The sequence below is a fragment of the Dipodomys merriami genome, unplaced genomic scaffold, assembly GCF_024711535.1.
Source record: "Dipodomys merriami isolate MVZ:Mamm:240054 unplaced genomic scaffold, mDipMer1.0.p SCAF_1122, whole genome shotgun sequence".
Classification (NCBI taxonomy): Eukaryota; Metazoa; Chordata; class Mammalia; order Rodentia; family Heteromyidae; genus Dipodomys; species Dipodomys merriami.
In genome coordinates, this window is record NW_027202408.1 from 166405 (window position 1) to 190000 (window position 23596).

Below are 23596 nucleotides of genomic sequence, written 5' to 3' on the forward strand. Positions count from 1 at the left end.
ACCACAAGGGAATACAATTAGAACGCAACACCAAAAGCCACCAAAGAAAGTCTGGGAACACATGGAGGCTGAACAACACACTGCTGAATCACCAGTGGGTCAGGGAAGAGATTAGAAAGGAAATTCAAATGTTCATGATGTAGAACAAAAACGAGCACACAAATTACCAGCTCCTCTGAGACACAGCAAAGGCAGAACTCAGAGGTAAGTTTATAGCTCTGAGGTCCTACATCAACAAATTGGAGAGATCTGAAACCAACAATTTAATGAGGCATCTGAACTCTCTTGAAAGAGAGCAGCAAAATAAACCCCAATCCAGTAGACGGAAAGAAATAATTAAAATTAAATCAGAATTAAATGAATTAGAATCCAAAAAAAAAAAACTATACAAAGAATCAACAAAACAAAGATTTGGTTCTTCAAAAATATTAACAAAATTGACAGACCCTTAGGAAATCTTATCAGAAAAAGAAGAGAACACACCCAAATAAATAAACTCAAAGAAGAGAATGAAAATATCACCACGGAAAAAACCAAGATTCAGAACATTTTAAGGGAATACTTCTCAAAACTTTATGCTAATAATTTTGAGAACTTGGCAGAAATGGACTTTTTCCTAGCAAATATTGACACGCCAATACTAAAATAAGAGGAGTTAAACCATCTTAACAGGTCCATATAAAGCATTGAAATAGAAACAGCAATAAGAGATCTCCCAGCTAAGAAAAGTAGAGAAATAGAGGGTTTTACAGCGGAATTCTACAAGGACTTCAAAGCTGAGCTCACACCAATACTCCTCCAACTCTTCAATGTAATCGAAAGAGAAAGTTCACTACCGAACACATTCTATGAAGCCATCATGACCCTCATCCCAAAACCAGGCAGGGACTCATCAAAGAAAGAGAACTATAGACCCATTTCTTTGATGAACATTGATGCAATACTTCTCAACAAAATTTTGGCCAATTGACGTCAACAATTCATCCAAAAATCATACACCATGATCAAACAGGATTCATTTCAGGGATGCAAACCTGGTACAATATACTCAAATCAATTAATATTATTCATCACATCAACAGGAGCAAGAATAAGAACCACATGGTTATTTTAATAGATGCAGAAAAAGCGTTCAACAAGATCCAACACCACTGTATGATGAAGGATTTGGAAAAATTAAGAAACCATGGAACATGCCTCAATACAATAAATGCTGTATATGACAAACCTGCAGCCAGCATTATACTTAATGGTGAAAAACTAAAGCCATTTCTTCTTAAGGCAGGAACAAGACAAGGATGTCTATTCTCTCCACTTCTATCCCACCTAGTATTAGAATGCCTAGCTACAGCAATAAGGCAAGATGCAGACATAAAGGTGATCCAAATAGTGAAAAAAAAAAAAAAACAAAACTCTCCTACTTTGCAGATGACATGATCCTGTATTTAAAGAATCCCATAGACTCCACTCCCAAATTACTCAAGCTGATTGAAAACTTTGGCAAAGTAGCAGGGTATAAAATTAACCCTCAAAAATCAATGGCTTTTCTGTATGCCAACAATGAGAAAAGTGGGGCTGAATTTAGGAAAGCAACTCCATTTGTAATAGCCCCAGAAAAAATAAAATACATAGGAATTAACTTAACCAAAGAAGTGAACGACCTCTATGATGAAAAATTTAAAAACTTGAAAAATGAAATCAAAACAGAACTTAGAAAATGGGAAAAACTCCCATGCTCCAGGATTGGAAAGATTAACATCGTGAAAATGGCAATACTTCCCAAGGCTATCTACAAATTTAAGGAGATACCTACCAAAATTCCTACCTCATTCCTCAAGGAAATAGAAGAGGCAATCCAAAAATTCATACGGAACAATAAGACCCCGAATAGCAAAAACAATCCTCAATGGAAAGAACACTGCTGGTGGAATATCAATACCAAAATTCAAACTCTACTATAAAGCCAAAGGAATAAACAGTTTGGTAATGGCACAAGAACAGACCTCAGGACCAATGGAATAGAATTGAAAACTCAGAAATGAACCTACAGACCTATAGCTATCTAATCTTTGATAAGGGAGCTAAAAAAATAGAATTGAAGAAAGACAGCTTCTTCAGTAAATGGTGCTGGAAAAATTGGTTAACTACTTGTAGAAAACTAAAGCTAGTTCCTTATATATCACCCTGCACCACATTCAACTCCAAATGGATCAAAAACCTCGGATTCAAAGCAGACACTCAGAAAACATTACAGGATGGAATAGGAGAAATCCTAGGTCTCCTTGGCACAGGCCAAAATGTTCTTAATAGAGACACGGAAGCACAACAAATCAAATAAAGGTTGGACAAATGGGATTGCATGAAGTTTCAGAGCTTCTGCATGGCAAAGGACATAGCTAGCAAGATCAATAGAAAGCCCACAGATTGGGAGAAGAACTTCACTAGCTATACAACAGACAAGGGTCTCATATCTAAAATATACTTGGAGCTCAAAAAATTAAATCCTCCAACAACAAATCCTCAAAGAAACAACTGCCCAATAAATAAGTGGGTTAATGACTTAAAGAGAAACTTCTCTGAAGAAGAAAAAAGGATGGCCAATAGACACATGAAGAAATGCTCAACCTCCCTAGCCATAAAAGAAATGCAAATCAAAACAACATTGTTATTCCAACTCACCCCAGTTAGAATTGCAAAAATCAATAACTCTAATAACAACAGATGCTGGAGGGGATATTGACACAAGGGAACCTTACTGCATTGTTGGTGGGAGTATAAACTTGTTCAACCACTTTGGAAAGTAGTATCGAAGATCCTCAAAATACTCCACATGGAGCTCCCCTATGACTCAGCAGTCCCACTTTTGGGCATTTACCCAAATATTTACAAACAAGACCACACTAAAGCTACCAACACAACCATGTTTATTGCAGCATTATTTACCATATCTAAGATCTGGAACCAACACAGATGCCCCTCAGTAGATGAATGGATCAAGAAAATGTGTTATATATACACAATGGAATTCTATGCCTCCATCAGAAAGAATGACATTGCCCCATTTGTTAGGAAATGGAATGACTCGGAAAAAATTAAATTAAGTGAAGTAAGCCAAGCCCAAAGAAACATAGGTCCCATGATTTCCTTTATTTGCAATATCTAGTATATATATGAGTCAAACTGAACAGGTCAGATAAGGTGATGTTAGGAAAATGAACCCTAAAATATGTATTTTAAATGTTTTTTTTTATTTCATGCATTTGTTTCTAATGCAATTTTACAATTATTTCCTTGTTGCTTTGTATGTCTCTCCCCTACAATATAAACCCTGCTTTCACTGTATTTGATATCGGTATAATTTGTGGAGGGGAAGGAGAAAAACAAGTCGTTTAAATAAGGATACACGTGGACCCGTTGCAACAGTGCAAGTACAAGTTGTCATGTCCAAAACGAACTATACAACTTTGGTGGGGGGGGGAGAGGATTGGGAGGGGCGAGTAGGGGGAGGCTGGAAAGTGATGGGAAGGGGAAACAAAGGAGGAGACTACAATGCTTGATAAGAAATGTACTCATTATATTGCCCATGTAATTTTCACCCCTCTGTACAGTATTTTCACAATAAAAAATAAATAAAAATTAAAAAAGAAATATATCCATTACCTTAATTATATGATTACAGTCTCTGTATAAATCACATTTATAATAACAATACAAAAGAAAATCAGACAAATATAATACTGGAGGCTTGAGTCAAATAAAAGAAAATCATATGTATGTGATACCAAGCTCAAACCCCATTATCAGTTTCCTGTTCAAAATGGCTCTTCTCATTATGAGATTAAAGAGTGAGGAATAAGTCATACATACAGGAGAAAGTTCATCTATCAGGCAGAAAATAGTACTTACAAAGAGCAGCACTTGCTAGAATACATGCTGACTAGAATACATGCTGGCTCAATGTTTTCTGAAATAAACAAACCTAATTGAGCTTTAATACAGGCTCCACTATATACAAACTGGGGAATCAAATTTAACTAAACTCTCTGGACCTCAAATTCTTCATAGGTAAAGTTAGCATAACAAAACTTATCTCATCGTATTATGAGATCTGGATGTCATCAGATATGGAGTGGGTTGTGTCTTAGGTCTGTGTGAAACACTCAACCTCTGCTTGAAAGAGTAAAAACTGGCATGATGTTTACCATATTACTTAATAGTAATACAACAACCACTACAGGCTCACTTCTCTAATCCTACTTAGAAAAGAGGCTGAGACCTCAGGATCTAGGTGCTAAGTCAGCCAGGAGAAGAAAGTAAATGAGATTCATCTCCTATGACCTCCAAAAAGGTGAGGGGGAGGTTTGCTTCAAGTGGTAGAGTGCTAGACTTGAGCATAAACTGCAGGAATAGTGCCCAGGCACTGATTTCAAGTCCTAGGATCAGCACACACACACACACACACACACACACACACACACACACACACACACACACACACACACACACACACATACGCACGCACACTAAATTTTTTATGCTGGTATCACTGCTATTAATAACACTTTCCCCTCCTCCAAACTCACCAGCTCTTTGTGTGTGTGTGTGTGTGTGTGTGTGTGTGTGTGTGTGTGTGTGTGTGTGTGTGTGTGTGTGTGTGTGTGTTTGGCAGGGACTTGCCATGTAGCTCAGGCTGCTCTTGAAGTTACAATGCTCCTATTATCTTTTCTGGTTTTTTGAAAAACCTGAAATTAGAGGTTAAATGGATAGCTCACGTGGTAAGGGACTAGTTAATGAGCAACAGAATCAATTACCAAGTTCAAGTTCCAGTCTTAGACTTTAAATAATATCAGAAATGATTTTTCTTAAATGAAAAAATGACCATAGGAATCATCTGATACCTAAATGTATGATTCAAAAGAGAAATCCTGAAAATGTTCAGGAAGTCAGAATTTAAAAATTCAGTGATTACCATGTAGACAGTAGATCAGAGCATCTGTACCTTAATGCTAAATGAAGTGGGCTACATTAAAAACTTAAAAATTGTACATATTTACACTGCTCAAAAAAACACAACAGGATTTTGTGATCCTCCTCCCAAGAAAATGTCGTATATATACCCAATGGAATTCTATGCCTCCATCAGAAAGAATGACATTGCTCCATTTGTTAGGAAATGGAAAGACTTGGAAAAAAATATATTAAGTGAAGTAAGCCAGGCCCAAAGAAACCGATCCCATGGTTTCCCGTATTTGCAATATCTAGCATATGTCTGAGTCAAGCAGAAAAGTTCAGATAAGGTGATGTTAGGGAAATGAACCCTAAGGTATGTATTCACATGTTATTTTTTTCTTTCATGCGATTGTTTTTAACACATTTATAAGATTATTTCTTTGTTGTTTGTATGTCCTTCTCCCACAGTATAACCCCTGCTTTCACTGTATTTGATGTCGGTATAATTTGTGGAGGGGAAGGGGAAAATAAATCGTTTAAATAGGGATACAGGTGGACCCATTGCAACAATGAGATATACAAGTTGTTATGTCGAAAACGAACTTTACAACTTTGGTTCCGGGGGAGTGGAGCGGGCAGGATGGGGGGGCCAGGAGGAAGGTGGGAAGGGTTGGGAAGGGGAAACAAAGGAGGAGGCTGCAATGCTTGATAAGAAATGTACTCATTATCTTGCCCATGTAATTATAACCCCTCTGTACAGTATTTTCACAATAAAAAATAAATTAAAAAAAAAACCCACAACAGGGCAGCACTGGGAAATAATGCTTTAATTCTAGCTACTCAGGAGGCTTAGATATGAGGATAGAGGTACAAAGCCAGCCTGAGCAGGAAAGATTGTGAAACTCTTATCTCCAATTAACCACTAAAAAATCAGAAGTGACGCTGTGACGCAAGTGGTAGAGCACCAGCCTTAAGCAGAAGTGTTAGGGGAGAGCACCCAGGCCGAATTCAAACCCCACAACCAACGCCCCCCCCCCCCACGCACCTTGCTTATTCTCTGTATCTTGATTACTCTGGCTATTTGAATCATTTTTCTCATAATGACCAAATATATGTTGCTTTTCAACAGCTGCATAATTTTTAATTCATCACTTAAATTGAGCATATTATGTGTCATTATTTTTTTTTTTTGGTTTAGGAAAATCTCAGTAATATCTTGTTTTTTTACTATTTATTTTTGGCAGCACTGTTGCACAAATTAATGAGTGGATAACACTCAGCATACCATATGATTTAAATTTAGGTAACACAGCTGGGCGGCAGTGGTTAATGCCTGTAATACTGACTATTCAAGAGCCTGAGAGCTGAGAATTGTAGTTTGAAACTAGACCAGGCAGGAAAGAGAGATATTTCTTTTCTCTTATGCATAATCAAAAGATCTGAAAGTAAAACTATAGCAAATGCTAGAGTCCTACCTAGAGAAGAATAACATCAGACTGGCACCCCCATAGACACACCAAAACTAAATGACATACAGTTTTGAGACTTCTTTGCATCATCTCAACTTCCTAACTGCATGGAAAATTGGAAATTTAAAACTGGAAACTTAAAAATCTATTGATTAATTTTTTTAAAAAAGTGATGAATGTTTTAATCATGTCCATTCCCAACCAGTGTTGCACCATAGAAAGGCAACACCATGGAGACAACCTGTCATCCTCTTCTTCCCCACCCATCACTCTGCCGCTGTCCCCCTGCTGCAGCCATCCTCATACACCCTTGTTTCTAGTGAAGTGAGCCCAACCCCTCTTTCTGACCCCTCTCATCTACATTGGAAAGACACCTATCCAACATTGCTTTGTCTACTCCTATCCTCATTCCTTCCCTCACCCCAGGACCACTCTGTTTGCTCCTTCTGTCCTCCTCCCAGGTCATCTTAACATTCATGGATGTGGGAATGTGTGCTCATGCTTATATGAGATGAATGCTTGGCCAGAACATAGGCAATACACTCACCAGAATGGTTCTCCCGGGAAATGTTCCTGGACAACCCAGATTCTAGGTAAGCTCCACCATCCATCAAGTCCCCTCCAAGTCCTCCACTGTTCCTTCTTTACACTATGGAAGCCATCCCAACACAACTCTCTTTCTAGTTGAGTGGGCCCAAACCTCTTCTTGGAACCATATTCTTTTGCTAGGCTCCACTATCCTCCAGTTGACTTCCCCTCCTCACAGCCTGGCCCACACCCACCGTGTTCCTTCCCCCTCAGCCTACCTTGTATCCTGCCCCACCCTGTCCCTCTGGACCCAAGGCCACGCCAACATGCGTAGGTGAGGGGAATGTGTGTGCATGTACATCTGAATGCATGTACGTGATGCCCAACTGACCTGCACATTGGCAATACAGTCACCATAGACAGAGGCTACTGTAGTTTGAGGTTCCTAGGTCTCCTGGCATCTGCTGACAGTTGTAGGGCTGGAGGTGGGGAAGCTGCTGCTACCTCCTGCTTCTGAGATGTGGTACTAGAGGGACTCTAGGGCTTCAAGTGAGGCAGATCTCCACCTTCCTCTTGTGTGGCCCCAGGTGCTGGACACATCCCATGATGACTCTGATTCCAGGTAAGTGGGCCTGTCTCCCTACCTGACCAAATCCTCACCGCCTTTTCTGGGCCAGATCCTTACCCCTACTTTCAGCTCCAACCTTCACCCCACTCTTGGATCCACCACTCACCTCACTTCCTCAACCCCACTGTAACCCCAACCCTCACTTACAGCTTCACCCCTCATTCCCAGTATTGTATCCACCCACACCCCACTTACGACTCCACTATTCACCCCCCATTTCTGACCTCATCCATCACCATATCGGATCCACCCTTCATCCTACTTCTGTTATCAACCTACCCACACTTCCAACCTCACCCCTCACAACCATGCTCTGATGCACCCTTCATCCTACTTCTAGCCCCAACCTCAACACCAATTCTGGTCCCACTCACACATCCAACTTAGGTCCCACACCTCATCCACACTTCTGCTTCCATTCCTCACATTCATTTCTGGCTTCATCCCTCACCCTCACTCTTAGATCCACCTCTCACCCCACATCGGGCCTCAAACTTACTACTACTTCTAGCTCCACTCCTCAGTCCCCTTCCAGCCCAACCCTCACCCTCACTTCTGACCCCAACCTTACCTCCCACTTTGGCACCACACCTTATCCCAACTTTCATCTCCATCCCTCATTCAGGCTCCTCTTCCCCTCCCTTCTCCCAGTTCTACTCATCTTCCCATGGGAACAGATGCATGCATGCGGGCATGTGTGGACATCTGCTCATGCACAAGGCATTCCCATAGCATGCTTGGAAGTGGTGCCAAATTTCTTGAACAAGGTCTGTGAGAGCTGCCAGAGAAGGAAGGCCTAGAGTAAGTCTTCCCCACTTCACCTCCTGGCTTAGGCTTTTTTGTCTAATGTCAGTACTGCACTTATCATTCTTGGAAAACAAAGATTTAGGTGAGTATCTTCCCTCATCCCTCAGCTCCGGTTCCCTGTGGAATCCATCCTGGGAAGACCCTATTTTGAGTTAAGTGGGTTTAGTGGACCTGTCCCTTCTACCCGGTCCTTCCTATTTCCCCACCCCCACCTTCCACAGCCTCCCCAGCTCCCCTGCCACCTTGCCCACTCTCCTCCCACTGCCCTCAGTCCCTCAACCCTGTTCTCCAAGCCTCTGTTCTCTCAACAGGCGTGGGTGAAATGATGTCCATGAAATGCACACTTAAGTATACACACGCACATGCACATGCATGTGGTACAAGGTTGGTCTGGACATAGGCTGTGGCAGTCACCAGAGAAGGAAGGCTGGGGATTAGAGTCCACCTTACTAAAACCTGTAGTGCAGGGCTCACACATTCACTGGTGGTTGTAGTACTGGAGCCATTAACACTGCCACCCACCCCCAAGTGGTCTCTCAACTGCTGGAGGGACCTAGTGTCCAAAGACCTCTTCAGATCTCCATCTTGCTGGAACACATGTGCCCAAGTGCCTTGAGGCCCCATTTTGAGTTAAGATGTCCCTTCCCCTGGTGTGGTTGCTGAGGCACGATGAAGGGTTACGCAGTTGTACACATGTAGCTTCAGATAGGAATGAATGTATGCTTAAGAGTCCACTTGAGAAGGAAGGTGGGGGCTGTTTGACAACCTGGGCTTTCTTCTCAGGCATAAGTGGGGATTGCTTGCGTCCAGTGTGTCAACTGAGAGTGGCAATGGGGTTGGAGCCATTGAGTCTACTGCCTTCACCAAACTTTTCATACACTGACTGTAGTGATGTGCTACCCTCAGGAAGCCCCTGTTTTGAGGAAAGGGGTGCTCTATCCTCCAGAGTGTACAGAATCATGCGTGAAGTTTGTGTGTGTGTGTGTGTGTGTGTGTGTGTGTGTGTGTGTGTGTGTGTGTGTGCGTATGCACGCACGCACACACACGCACACACGTTCTCATTTACCTGTTGCCAGATTTACCTGATAATGTGTTACAGTGGGACTAAGAGAAGGACGGCTAGGGCTTGGTGTTTGTCCCATGTCCCTTCCTGGCATCTATAGACTTGGTTATGGGTTTGAATCTGGGGATTGTGCCACCCTCCTCAAATAGCACTTCACCTGCTACAAAGAGGTCTTGTTCAAGGGATTCTTCAGCTTCACCTCCAGATCTCCATCTTCCTGGTCAGTGTCTAACCAAGTTCATAGGTCATTATCTCATGTCCATATTTGAGATAAGTGGGCTCCCATCTAAATTCTCATGAGATCCTAATTATGTGGGAGGATTTGTGTTTAGGTGTGTACACAGTGTGCAAGAACACATATTCATGGTGCCAAATTAGCCTGAGCATGTGCTATAGAGAATCTAAGAAAAGGAAGGCTATGGCTAGGATTCTGCCCTGACTCCCTTTCTGCTGTAGCCTGTGTAGTTGGAAGGTCTGGGTTTGATGTTAGGGATGCTTTCTCCAAAGCCCACCAGTGCTTCAACTGATACAGGGAGATCGTGGTATTTGAATCAGCATTTGATTGTTAGCCCACAAATATTCTAAAATATTTTTTTCCAATTCAACAATTTTTATTGACATTATTTTTCTGTGGCACCACTTAATCTAGGTCTTAGTTACTTCACTGACCTCTAATGAGATCTTTCTTAAGGGCAAAATAAGATTTACATTTTTCTCATAGTATCTGGTACTGTGCTACATTATGTAAAAGTTTTATATCATTACTGGGTGTGGGAAGGGCGGGTCATGTATTTTAAGGTTAAATGTTGTGTTGGGTTTGTGGGTAACCTGCATAATTATGGTAGCAAGACCTTTTATCAAATGAGAATTCTTTTGTGATATCCTGACTTGTCAACTGCAGAAATTAAGGGGAAATCATTCTGTTGTTGCGGCTTCCGATGGAGAACTTTCCATCGAGAGTCACAGAAATGATGACCTGGATGAATGACTTGGAAGGTGAAATCACAGAGATGTGGCCTGAGCACTCTCTGAGTTCCGCAGTGCAAATGAAATTCCTCCTGAAGAAACTTGAGGTAATTATCTGAAAGCAGCTGAGCTTTTTTCACAGATCACTTGGAGGAGGCAAATTGAGCCAGTAGACATGGGGTGTGACTTACTTTTTATATGACTTTCTTATTTAATTGCTTTTACAAAGGACTTTTACTGACAGCATGTCACTTTTTGAATACAATGCATCTTGATCAATGTCATTGCATTCATCCTTCTCCCACATATCTCCCAACCCCATCTCTATGTTCTCAAGTTACCTGGTTTTATATTCACGCATATACATTGACTATTAGGACTGTGTTTGGTTACCCAACTTCTCTCCCTCCAATCACCATCCTCTACCCCTTGACCTCCTCCCACTCTCCACATATGGAACACATGTTTCAGCCTCCTGGTATTCAGTTTGTTAAACTCTGAGTTGTTTAAAGGAGTTACACTCTTTCAATCTTCCATGAGTATACCAGAATTTATTCAGCTTGTATGTATGCCTAGGACCCTGAATATGTTTTTTCATGAATGTTTATAATTTAGATCTAACTTCCACAGAGAGAAGTCTTTGTCTCTCTAACCCTGACATACTTAACACGATTTTTTCAAGGACAATCTATTTCATGGCAAATGATCTTTTGAGTAAGAGAACAAGGAAGAAGTCATTTTAGCTTTTTGCAAATATATATGTGTTGCTTTTCCATGATATTTCATTTTGTGTGTATATAACTGAATATGAAACTAGTTGTTTGTGGGCAGTGTACTTACCCTTAGAAATGCTGAAGATAAAGGAGCCATGTTATTACTTTAAATGACCTCTCAGGCTTTGAGGAAAAGGAGAAGGAGAATGGCTTCATCATCAAAGATAATAGTATCAATAGATATTTTTGTTATTCCCTGTCACATTCTAACTTGAGTACATGATATAATACTTAAGTGACTCATGCTTGCATTTCTACCTATCTTAGTTATGGAGTTTGTTTGGCAGGAAATTTCAAGAGATTTGTGCTCCAATTTTAGTAGTAGCCTTGGGGAAAATGAAACTCAATGCTGAGGCCCTGAGTTCAAACCCCAGAATCAACACATTAAAAAAAAAATTATCTTGGGCTGGGAAGGTGGCTCAGTGGTAGAACGCTTGCCTTGCATGCATGAGGCCCTGAGTTCGATTCCTCAGCACCACATAAGCAAAAAATAAAAGCCAGAAGTGGCACTGTGGCTCAAGTAGTAGAGTGCTACCCTTGAGCTGAACAGCTGAGGGACAGCGCCCAGGCCCAGAGTTCAGGCCCCATGACCGGACCCCCCCAAAAAAATCTATGCAAGCTTTAGTAACAAAACACCTAACACTTGTTTATGCTCCCCTCAGATGTCTGCATAGGAAATGCCAGATCTTTCCTGGATAAAAGAGTACAATTACTAAGCACAACAAAAGAAGGTTGGCCTTGTGCAGTTTTCACATTAGTATAGAAGTTGGAGTTATCCAAGCTTCCCTAGGGTCTTGACAGTGCTCCAAGGAACAGAGAAGCTCTGTATATTTGTGACACTCCTTAAGGGCATAAAGAGTCTGTCTGGAGTACATCATTTCTGTTTCCCAGGATATTGTTTCCATGAGCTCTCAGGGTAGTTTAGAAACTTGCAAAGCTGTCCCAACTGACTCTCAGAGGAACTCCTGGCCAGAGAGGGGTCCTGATATTTGTTCCAATGACTTGTAGCATCTATTTTTGTACACCCTCAAACTTTTCAGTCTGTTTGACATATGTCCTCCTTTTCACAAATGTGTAATGGCCAGAATCTCCACTCCAAGCAGCATCCTTATGGGACATGGAAAAGGTAGAAAAATGCTGCTCACAGTTATTAATGTTGTGAGCATTGCATCTGCTAGGGGGAAATCCACTCAATGGGACAGTTTTCCATTCAGGATGTAGGTGTTTGTGCTCCTTGGGCATGCGTTTTAGGAGTTTTTGAATGGAGATGCACTACAACGAATGGAGAGCAATCAGTGGGCTTTGATAGCCAGTTGTTGCTTTAGCTGAACACCTTCACAGATGATATTGAAAGCAAATTCTATGAGAGAATAGAGGTTGTAGAACACCTGGGAGTGATGAACCACCAATGGCACCAAGTAGATGGAATCCTATTAAATAAAAGATGCTTGAGAACACAGTTAGATGCATTATTTGGTCCTACAAGATACTACTTTCCAAAAAATTTTAAAAAGTGTTCAGATATTTTTATCACTGTGACTAAAATAATCTAAATTATAACCCCTTTATTATGTCTTATTTAGTATTCTTCATGGTTACATATAATGAGTATGAAAAATCTTACATCCTGCTTGGAATTTTAGAAGAAATTTTAGTTACGAAGGTGTCAAGTGCATTAAGCATAGTATCCCACATCTGTAATACCACCTGATTGGGAAGCAGAAATAAAACAGGATCATGGTCTGAGGCCAGGCCAGAGAAAAAACTGCTAAGACACCCATCTCAAAAAAATGAGCTGGCCATAATGGTTCACATATGTAATCCTAGCTACTTATGTGGCAGGCATAGGTAGCCAGGTCTCAATCAATCTAGGATCAGCCCTGGGCAAAAAGCTCAAGACCTCAAATAAACAAAATGTCTAGAAGTATGTCAAAAGGAGTTGACTGCTAGCTGTTGTACTACCTAAGTCCTGTCTAGCAAGCACAGATCTTCTGAATACAAAACCCTCTGAATACAAAATTCCCCTCTCCCACCAAAAAGCCATTGTCCCATTTGAACATTTAATTTCAAGGCCACGGAGAGGTGGCAGCTGGTGATATTCTCTTTAAAATTAGTTACTCAAAAGAGACAAAGTTTTTTAGGCTTTGAAAGAATTGAAAAGGAAGAAAAATGCATGTGATTTTTATTAGCACTCAAAGGCATGAACAGACAACGAGAGTGAGCAGAGAACTCACATCAAGGAATCCATGGCTAACAGATAACACTGAAAATCTTTTACCTCAGTTTCTACGTGTTGCTCACTGCAGTACAGAGACTATACAATGTCAGAAAAATGAGATATGAGAGTTACAAATGGTCAATATTCATCATTTTCTTGATTAATTTCTCTCTTGAGGGGCATTTGGGCTGATTCACTAAGCATGGTTGTGCTGAAAGCTTTATTATATCCTGGTTTGTAATCTTTTGGGTAAATCCCCAGGAGTAGAGTTGCTGGATCATAGGGTCATAGGTAGTCAAAAGTAGGGTGAAGGGAGGAAAGGTTGGAGAATGAAGAGGAGGAAAAGGGGAAAATGTAGAGAGGATTCCAGTAAATATCCTACCATTAATTGAGAAGAGTGAGGGAAGGTGTGTGAAGGGGAGGGATTAATGAGAATGTTGAAAGTGGTGGCATTGATCAAGGCATATTGTATTCATAAACTGCTTTGTTTAATGACAACTCTGCTATGTAAAACAATAATTTAAAAAATCATGTTCCTAAAGTGATAAGCAATTACAAGCAATATTATGAGAATTTGTTCAGATGATCTCTAGGGTCCATAAATAAGACTTTTTTGATTAGGATGAGTTTTAGAACAACAGTAATTGTACAGACCATATTAAGAAAATTTGATGATTTCCAGCTATTCAAAATAATGATTGCTGGATATATGGCTCAAGTGGTAGAGTGATACCTAGTGAGAAAACGTGTCAAATATTTAATTCAAGTCCTGATCTCAAACAAAATAAAAACAATCAAGAAAAGTAGGGCAGTTTATTGGGCACTGGTAGCTCATGCCTTTAATTATACCTTTAATTGGAAGCTGAGATCTGAGGATCTCAGTTCAAAGTCAGCCTGGGCAGGAAAGTCTGTGAGACTCTCATCTCCAATTCACTGCCAAAGAAAGCTGGAAGAGGTATAGAGCTAGCCTACAGTGAAAAGCTCTGGGACAGAACCAAGGTTTTGACTTCAAGCCTTAGAATAGTGCATATAAATACACAGAAGAAGTGAGGCACTCAGGTTCTGGTGAAAATTCTTCTATGTGCTGGTAGTCTGTTGAGAGGGAATTACAGTGTGAAAAGCAGTGTGGATATTTGGTGATCCCTGGTTTCTTATCCAGGAGCTGCAGTGCAGTGTGTAGAAGACCAGTCTTTCTTCAGAATTTCGCTCTCTTGGATGGATTCCCCAATTTCCTCTAAGTTATTGAAAAGTAGAATCGAGTTAGGGATATATTTCATAATATGTCAGAGTAACGTTTCCTAGATATTTTTGTTTACCTTAAGATCTTTACAAATTACTTTTAGTAAATCTGAAAAATCTAGCAATTGACTATTGTAAGTAGATGAGTTTTTCAGTTCAGGTGATCAAATATAACATATTGTATTGCAATTGAGTGTTTCTTTTTTAAAATTACATTATTACATCTTCTGTAATTAATATAAATAAATGAAACAAACTACTGGAATATTCTGGATCTTGGCTATGGACTGGTGTTTGTAACCTAAAATCAAGAATCCGAATATTGTAATCAAACGTGAGACCCTCCCAGTTTTATAAATAAAGTTGTATTTGAACATAGCCTCATCCAACTTTTGTATGTTCTCATGATGCAAGGCAAATTTGAGTAGTTATTATTGAAGACCATATGGCCCACTCTTTACAAAACATGTTTGTTGACCCTGTCCTAGAATATTACAGCACACTCCTAGTGAGCATGTGGATACTATGCAAGATGTTTAACATATAGTTGGTCTAGAGGATGTCACTGGAATATTTTTTTTAATTTTTATTTTTGTTATTGTTGTTGTAGTTGTTGTTGGGGAAGGGGGATCATCAAGCTTGAATTCTGGGCCTGGGCATTGTCCTGGAGCTTCATGCCCAGGGCTAACACTTTATCATTTTGAGCCACAGCTTTACTTGTGGGGTTTTGCTGCTGCTGCTGCTGCTGCTGCTGCTGCTGCTGTTGTTTGTAGATAATTGGAGATAAGAATCTCAGGGACTTTCCTACCCAAGCTGGCTTCCACTCTTGATCCTCAGCTCTCAGTCTTCTGAGGAGCTTGGATAAAAGCTGTGAGCCATTGATGCCTGGTTAATTTCTTTTTTAAAATTTGATAATTTTTGTTTTCATCTGATTTCATATTCTATCAAAATATGTGCGGAATACCTTTTCCCACAGACTCAAGTCTCCTATCACTCTTTCCTGGGGGCTGTCCTGCAAAAGCGCCCTCAACCACTATGAACTCTATGAGGGGCCCTTATGGCAGCTGAGTGTCCAGGGCAAAGGTGGCAGAGGAGGCAGTGACACCTGGGGATTGGGCAGGGGCAGGGCATACATAGAGGAAAGTGAGCACTGCTTGTATGGGCAGCCTCAGTTCAGGAGCAGACAGCCCAGGGGGTTGATGTCACGGGCAGCCCTGGGGGCTCTGTCGGCTGCATGGAGGTAGCAGTGGTGCTGCTGCTGCATCTCCTTGCCTGCCATCGTCTCCATTGTCCCTGAAGCGCAGGTGCATGGGCTCCACCTTGAGCGATGGGGCTTAGGGCAGCCGCTGGCAGTCCGGGATTTTCTGCCAGGGTTGCTCATCCTGCAGGCAGCCAGAAAGTCACACAGGCCATCCAGATGAGGTCGGCATGTGTACAGCCACTGACTGTCTCCCTGAGGCGCTTGACCTGGTGGAGAATCCAGTCCTTGGGTGCTCAGCTGGCAGCAGGGGACTCAGGCTGCTGAGTAGCATCTGGTACTCCCAGCTGCTGGGCAGGGCCCAAAGACCAGACCTCAGGCAGTAGCTGCAAGGTCGAGGCACTGGGCAAGGCGTGGTGCGATGAGCCAAGGTGCCCAGGTCCCTGAGGCCTTGCTGTCTGGTCTCCACTGCCAGCTTGGAGGTTCACAGCCTGGTGGCTGCCCCCTGCTGCTGTATGGCTTTCCAAGGACTCTAGCCTTAGCAGGGTGCTTGGAACCAGAGGCCTCATGTACAGCCCTCCTCCTTTTCACACTGCAGCAGAATTGTGGACCATAACAAGCTGCGCTGACCCGCCCCATTTTGCAAATTTGGTGTTGGAGATGCTGACCTGTGGCCCACAGACCCTCACAGCAGCGGTCTTGGAGCCCAGGAGGCAGTGCCTTTGGCACCCCATCTTGGACAAAAGGACCAGGAGTGGCAGAGGCAAAGGGGCCAGAGTGGCTTTGCAAATGATTTAAGTACACTTTATTTGGGAGTATACTGTCTTCTCAATATGTGTAACATATTAGTTTTGTTAGGTGAATATGTTGGCCATGTCTACATTGGTATTATAAAGAGAATGTACAGAGGGATTAAATTACATGAGTCAGATAATGAATACATTTCCTTTTGTATAGTGCCTTCTTTTCCCTCCCTCCCTCCAAGCCCCTTCCTCCCATTAATTGAATATTTAAGGAATTATCTGAGGAAATATGGACTAATGTACAATAAAATCTTTATGACAGTAGAGGCTTGACCCAATCACATTTATTTTTTTGTAGAATACAGAAATCTATTTTCTGCAATGAAGAAACAACCACGAGCTAACCTTGGAGACTGGAGGGAAGTTACTGGGCACCCTAACCTGGGCACTAAGGAGAAGATCAATCAGCCTGAAAGGATGCCTGAAAGAACACAGAACTGCAGCTGGGTGAGATGATCAAGCAGGTCCAGAGCATTGTAGAGGTGGCATTCACTTACTTTTCTACTGATGATATTCACATACCATCATAGTTTTATTTGCTTTATAAAAGAAAGGAAAGTTTAGAAAGTTCAGCATTGGGAATTTTCCAATGTAAAGACAAGGCTTACTAACAATTATGTTGTGCTCAATAATAATACAGTATGGAAAAAGGATCAGTGTAGAGTATATAAAAACTTTAAGTACTGTGAAGATACTCTTTTATGAATCATGAAACTTTGTCCATGGAGCACAAATCTAATTTTATATGTTTTACAGTCCTGGGATATAATACATACAGTTTTCTGCTATCATTAGAAAAGGTACAGTTCCACATAGTGAAATCCTACATGATTTAGAACTAATTAAGGAGTGTTTTATTCTGTGTCATTAGTAGAAAAATAATTGTTTTGTTTGGCCCCAAATAGCAAATTATTCTCAATGATTATGAACTAATTTGAACCTAATAAAGCTGTTTTGAATTCGAGTTCATTTTTTTTCTGCCAGTTCTGCTGGGACATGAACTCAGTGACTGGGTGCTGCCCTGTAGCTTTATACTTCTTGGCTAACATTCTACTGCTTGAGACACTGCTATAGTTTTTTTGCTGGTTGGTCTTTTACTGGTTGGGATAAGAGACTTATAGACGATTTTGCACCAACTGGCTGCAAACCATGATCCTCAAATCTCAGCCTTCTGAGTGGCTTGGATTACAAGCATGAACCATCAGTATGTGACTTCTGTTATGCTTTTTCATAGTAAATTTTCTCAAATGAGACCGAAAATGTATCAATATGTGCATCCATGAATGAGTGAATACATTTATTTCTTCTGTGAAGTAAGTCATAAACTAAATAAGATTAGTTTTTTTTTTTTCAAATCGGAGAACAAAACCCAGGGCCTGGCACTTGTGTCTGGCCATTATCTCTCATTGGTTCTCAGAATGACATTTTTCTTTTTTTGCTGCAAAAACTGGCAGTGGCCACTTCATTGGCCCGGATAGAATAGGAGCATCTTCAGAGATTGTGTTTGGGGCCTAAGTGAATGTAAATAATATCTTCCCCACCAGCTAATATGTTCTCATCACTGTCTAAATAATTTCTTTTAGATATATTGTCTTATTATTGTACAAAATAATGGACTCCATTATATTTTCCTATTTTCATACTACTTATTTTCATAATATTCACTTTCATTACACTCTTTTGCCTGTCTCCTCCCATGGTTGCTTCTTGTTTTTACATTTTTCTCTCTCTCTCCCTCCCTCTCTCTTACTCTCGCTTTTTCTCTCTTTCTCTCTCTTTCTCTGCTTGCCTCTCTGCTAGTATTTGCTTTACACTTTCTACCTGCACTCCCCCTTTTAAGCAAAGCCTCAAGTTCTGGGTTTCTGCTTATTAATTGGAATTAAGAATTTTAGCCAGGCATCGGTGGCCCTCACCTGTAATCCTAGCTAGTCAAGGTGCTGAGATCAGAAGATTGCGCTTCAAAGCCAGCCTGGGCAGGCAAGTGCATGAGACTCTTATTTCTAATTAACCACCAGAAAACCAGAAATGGCTATGTGGCTCAAGTGGTAAGGTGCTTGCCTTGAGCTGAAGAGCTGAGGGGTAGTGCCCAGGCCCAGAGGTCAAGCTTCATGTCCTACCAAAAATAAAAGTGTTTCCATAGATTTTTCTTTCAAACCATGATAATAAATTACATTTGTTCATGTAGATAATATAGGAATTTAGTATTGTTGGGTTATTAACAACTACTTAAATTATTTTTGAAAAATCATAATGAACTATGCTTTATGAATCTCATCTTATTCTGAAATATTACAAAAACAGTAGAGTTCTTCTATAGGGTCCCAATGTAATAGGAAGCCCTGTTCTATATCAGAAGTATCTATCAACCATTTCTTTCTCTTGTATCTTATTTTACATCTATTCAATTATTATTTTTATTTGTCAATTATCTTTCAGTAGTTGTGCAAAGGAGTTGCCATATAACAAAAGCAGTTTATGAATACAGTGCATATTGATTTGTGCCACACCTACAATAATCACACCCCCCTCTGACCCACCATTCCCTTATATTTCTTAGTTTTGCAGTATAGGCAATGAATTCCTTTTTAGCAAATTTAATTTTATTTATTTATTTATTTATTTATTCATTCATTCATTTATTTATTTATTTATTTATTTATTGTCAGGCATGGGGTTTGAACTCTGGGATTGGGCATTATCCCTCAGCTGTTGCACTCAAGATGAGCACTCTACCACTTGAGCCAGAGCGCCACTTCCTGTTTTTTAGTGGTTTATTGGAGATAAGGGTGACATGGAGTTTCCTGCCCGGGCTGGCTTTGAACTGAGACCCTCAGATCTCAGCTTCCTGTGTAGCTAAGATTACAGGCCTGAGTGGCCTGTGCCCAGCTGATTATAGTTATTTTAAAGAGGTTGTGTAGAGGGATTTCATTTACATAAGTCAGATGTGAACATTTCCTTTCATACAACATCTTCTGTTCCCTCACTTTCTCCCAATGAGCTTGACTACATTCTGACCCTTCCTCCCTTCATTTGTCTACACTTTCCCCACCCTCTTTTTGATGTACCCCAATTTCTTGCATTAATATTCTCAGGCTTTGTCCTAGTCTTTCTAAAGATTATACTACTTGGGCCACATTGCCAGCAGCGATGGTGGAGCAGGAAGGCTCTCACAATGAAGCCCACAATCACATGCAAGTTAAGCTGCATGGAGAATGGCGGCCAGTATGGGGCACACCAAATGTACTGGACCATCTTCTTCAGGTACATGTCCCAGAGCAAGCCCTCTGAGGCCCAAGAGCTCATGTGCTCAGGAGCATACTGCTGTTCTTCCTTCATGGCCAGCAAAACAGCACAGCAGAGCTGTCCATGCTGGTGTGGAGTCCCTGAAATGGATGTAGATGGCAGAAATGGATGGAGTGTCTGGCTAGGGTGTTCAGTTGATGGACCCCTTCTCCAGAGCCCTGAAGTGTTCCAGTTGGGGTTCCTGGAAATGGGGCCATCCTTAGCTCCTTCCATTTTGGGCCCTGACGCTGTGGAAAGAGCCGAACTACTGGGAATCTTGATACTACTTTCTACACTCCACAGACGGTGAGGGCTGCGCCAACATGCTGGTGGAGGACTCCACGGCCCACAGCTTCCATGGCAAGTGGACATACTTGTGGCTCAGGCAGTGCTGCAGTTTCTCTATTGGAAAACAAAACTAGGTCTGTGGTCTTCATCATGTATGCACAGAAGCAACATCCATCAAGCACGGGCCGCCCTCCATCCAATCCCTGCTCCACTTCATCTGATTTCTGCTGCTGGCCTTGGATGGCAGCAAGCTAACCACGTTCATGGTGCTGTGAGAGCAGTTCCAGCCCTCCCTGTGCAGGTACCCAATACATGACAAGTAGCTCGACAGGACAGAACAGGACAGGAGAGTTGTCCCTCAGGGTACATCCCAAGCTTTTGTCTTCCTATGGAGGCAGTTGGCCACGTCCTGGCCTCCCTTAGTTACTCTATCACCTACAATTTTTCTTAGTTATGCTCTATGTATTAAAAACTTCCTTAAAGACAAGTTATACTGTTCATGGAGTTCATACTCACAGCTCTAAATACTGAAATGCCTAAAATATATCATTCTGCTTTGAGTAAATTCCCTCCAAAAGGTTTTCCAATTCAGAAGTTTATCTTGAATGGATTTTATAAAACGTTTCAAATGTTATACAAAAAAATAAGGACTAAGTAAATGAACGATCAAGTACTTAATGATTAGAAGACTCAATGTCCTGAAACAATTCTCCTTAACTGCTCAGTACATAGAGTATAATTCCAGACAAAATTCAGCCAGATATTTTTTATGAGAAACTTTTAAGAGGGCAAATAGTATTTCCTCACTTTCTAAGGAAATATTTTTGTAGAATCAAAATGATCTCTTCAAAGTTTTAGGAAAAGTCAATAATAAATTCATCAGTACCTAGAGTTTTATAGATTGCAATGCATTTAAATGTAAATTGAGAAAATTTGTGTAGATTCATTTTTTTCGCTCTTCCTTAAGTAGGTTTGATAGGTTTCATCTTTGAATAAATCATCTGAAGTTGTTTATTACTGTACTTTTAAATTTTATAACGGTAGGATTTCTGATAAAGTACTCATTTGTTTTGGTTATTGGCAACTGGTTTCTTCTCTGTTTTGTTATTTTGTATTTTGATACGTCTTTTAAAATATATATCCATTTATTGATCTATTCAGACACAGCTTCTATTTTCATTGATTTTCTCTGCTGTGTTCAAAAGCAGGATTTTTTTGCCACTTAACGAAATGATTCTTAAATAGAAAAGCAAAAGAAGAATAGAATAGAAAAATAAGAGTATCAGTTCAAGCTTGTAATCCTATCTACTCAGTAGGCAAAGAGCTGAGGATTTTGTTTCAAAGCCAGCCAGGGGAGGAAAACCTGTGAAATTCCTATCTCCAACTAAACACCAAAAATGCTGAAAATGGAGTTTGTGGCTCAAGTAGCAGAGCACTGAGCTAGAATTACATATGTGAATCCCCAGTGTCCTGGTAAGTTGTGTTTGTTTTTTCTTTTTTTGAGGAGTGTAAATGTTTACAATTTTTAAGTCCTTAACGTAGCCCACTGCATGTAGTATGAAGTTACACATGGTCTGATCTACTGTCCATATGGTAATCACTGAGATTTAAAATTCTGTCTTCCTGAACATTTTCCAGTTTTCTTCTTTGACCATACATTTAGGTATCAGGGGTTTCCTATGGTCAATTTTCATTTAAGGAAAAAATCATTTCAGATTTCATTTAAAGTTTGAGACTGAGACTTGTACTTGGTGTTTGATGTTGTTGCTCTTTAGCTAGTACTTTACCAACTAAGCTATGACTTTAATCCATAATTTCAGGTTATTCAAAATGCTAGGAAAGGTAATAGTGATAATAATGCTATTAAGTCTTTCGCCCATCTAGATACCCACATTTGGTTTGTTTGGGTTCCTAGTTTATCACTATATTTATATGTCATAACTTTTGTTTTTGTTTTTGTGCTATTACTGGAGCTTGAAACCAGAAACTTGCCCTCTCCTTGAAACTGGACTTTGTTAGCACACACTGGTAATTCTATCTACTCAGAGAACTGAGATCCAGGTTTAAATCCAGCCCAAGAAGGAAAGACCATGAGTTTCTTATCTCTAAATAATCCCCCAAATAAATTTGGAAGGGAATCTGTGGTTCAAGAGTAAAACACCGCCCTTGAGGGAAAATGCATAAGTGAGAAGGTAAGGTCTTGAGTTTAAACTCCAATATCAGCACTCAAAAACGTTGCTTTCCTTCAGCTTTATATTAAATTGCTCAGAAAATAATCAGCATTGTAGTAATGTTTAACATTACTATTACAATAATCAGTTATATTTATTGATGTTATTCCTTTATTTTCCTAAAGTTTACTGACACATTAATATCCAGTAATAGAAAGACAGGATTACTCTTTCTTTCACAAGTATTTATGGTAGTTGAATATATGGAACAGAGGTGCATACCAGAGTTTGGACTGAAGAGAGATATTTGCAAGCTCTTCACATAAATAAATGATAGTTGAAGACCCTGTGGGCATGTATGAAATAAGCTAAAGAAACCAGCAAGGAAAGATAAGGCATGAATCTGGAAAGCAAACAATTTTGGAAGAATAGAAAACAAGAAAAGTATGTAGCTTTTGGTAAGAACTTTCTAACTCACCTACACAGTGAGCACATTTGATTCCTCATTTCTAGTAAAAGCCATTTTATTTTCATTAACAATGATCTATTTGTTCCATTATATAAATTTAACATATTATATATTTCCTAGTAGATTAATATTTATACTTTTTTTCCTTTATAGAAGAAGTCCTACATTGTAGACAAGGCTTACCTCAAATCCTTATTCTCTTGTGTCAGGTTCCTGAGTTTTGGCTGGAATTACCATGTGGTAGCATAATACTATATCCACTTATATTATTTACATTTTGTACACTTGAAAATTAGTGTGAACAACTTTAAGCCATAGTATCTTCATGAATTTGAATAAATTTCTTTCAGAAAAATGTTATAAGTAGAGTTACTGAGTAAAGTCAAGTATGGTACACATACCTGTAATCCCAGTACCCAAGGGTATTGTAAGTTTAATAGCACCCTGAGCTTCACAGCAAGTCCTTGTCATCATCATCATCATCAACAACAACAACTGGTGAGCTTGGAAGAGAAAAAGTATTAAGTGACGTGATAGGAATATACAAAATTGTGTGTGTGTGTGTGTGTGTGTGTGTGTGTGTGTGTGTGTGTGTGTGTGTGTGTGTGTGTGTGTGTGTGTGTGTGTTCGCCCTAGGACTTGAACTCAGGGCCTGGTCAATGTCCTGAGATTTATGCTCAAGTCTAGCACTCTACCATTTGAACCAAAGCTCCACCTCCAACCTTTTTAGAGGTCATTGGAGAT

The 23596-nt window shown here is 40.2% G+C and overlaps 1 pseudogene; it reads left to right on the plus strand.

The window, feature by feature from the left end:
- The first annotated feature begins 16406 nt into the window (after positions 1 to 16406).
- LOC138822593 (Golgi to ER traffic protein 4 homolog pseudogene) overlaps positions 16407 to 23596 on the plus strand; it is a 9946-nt pseudogene continuing 2756 nt past the window's right edge.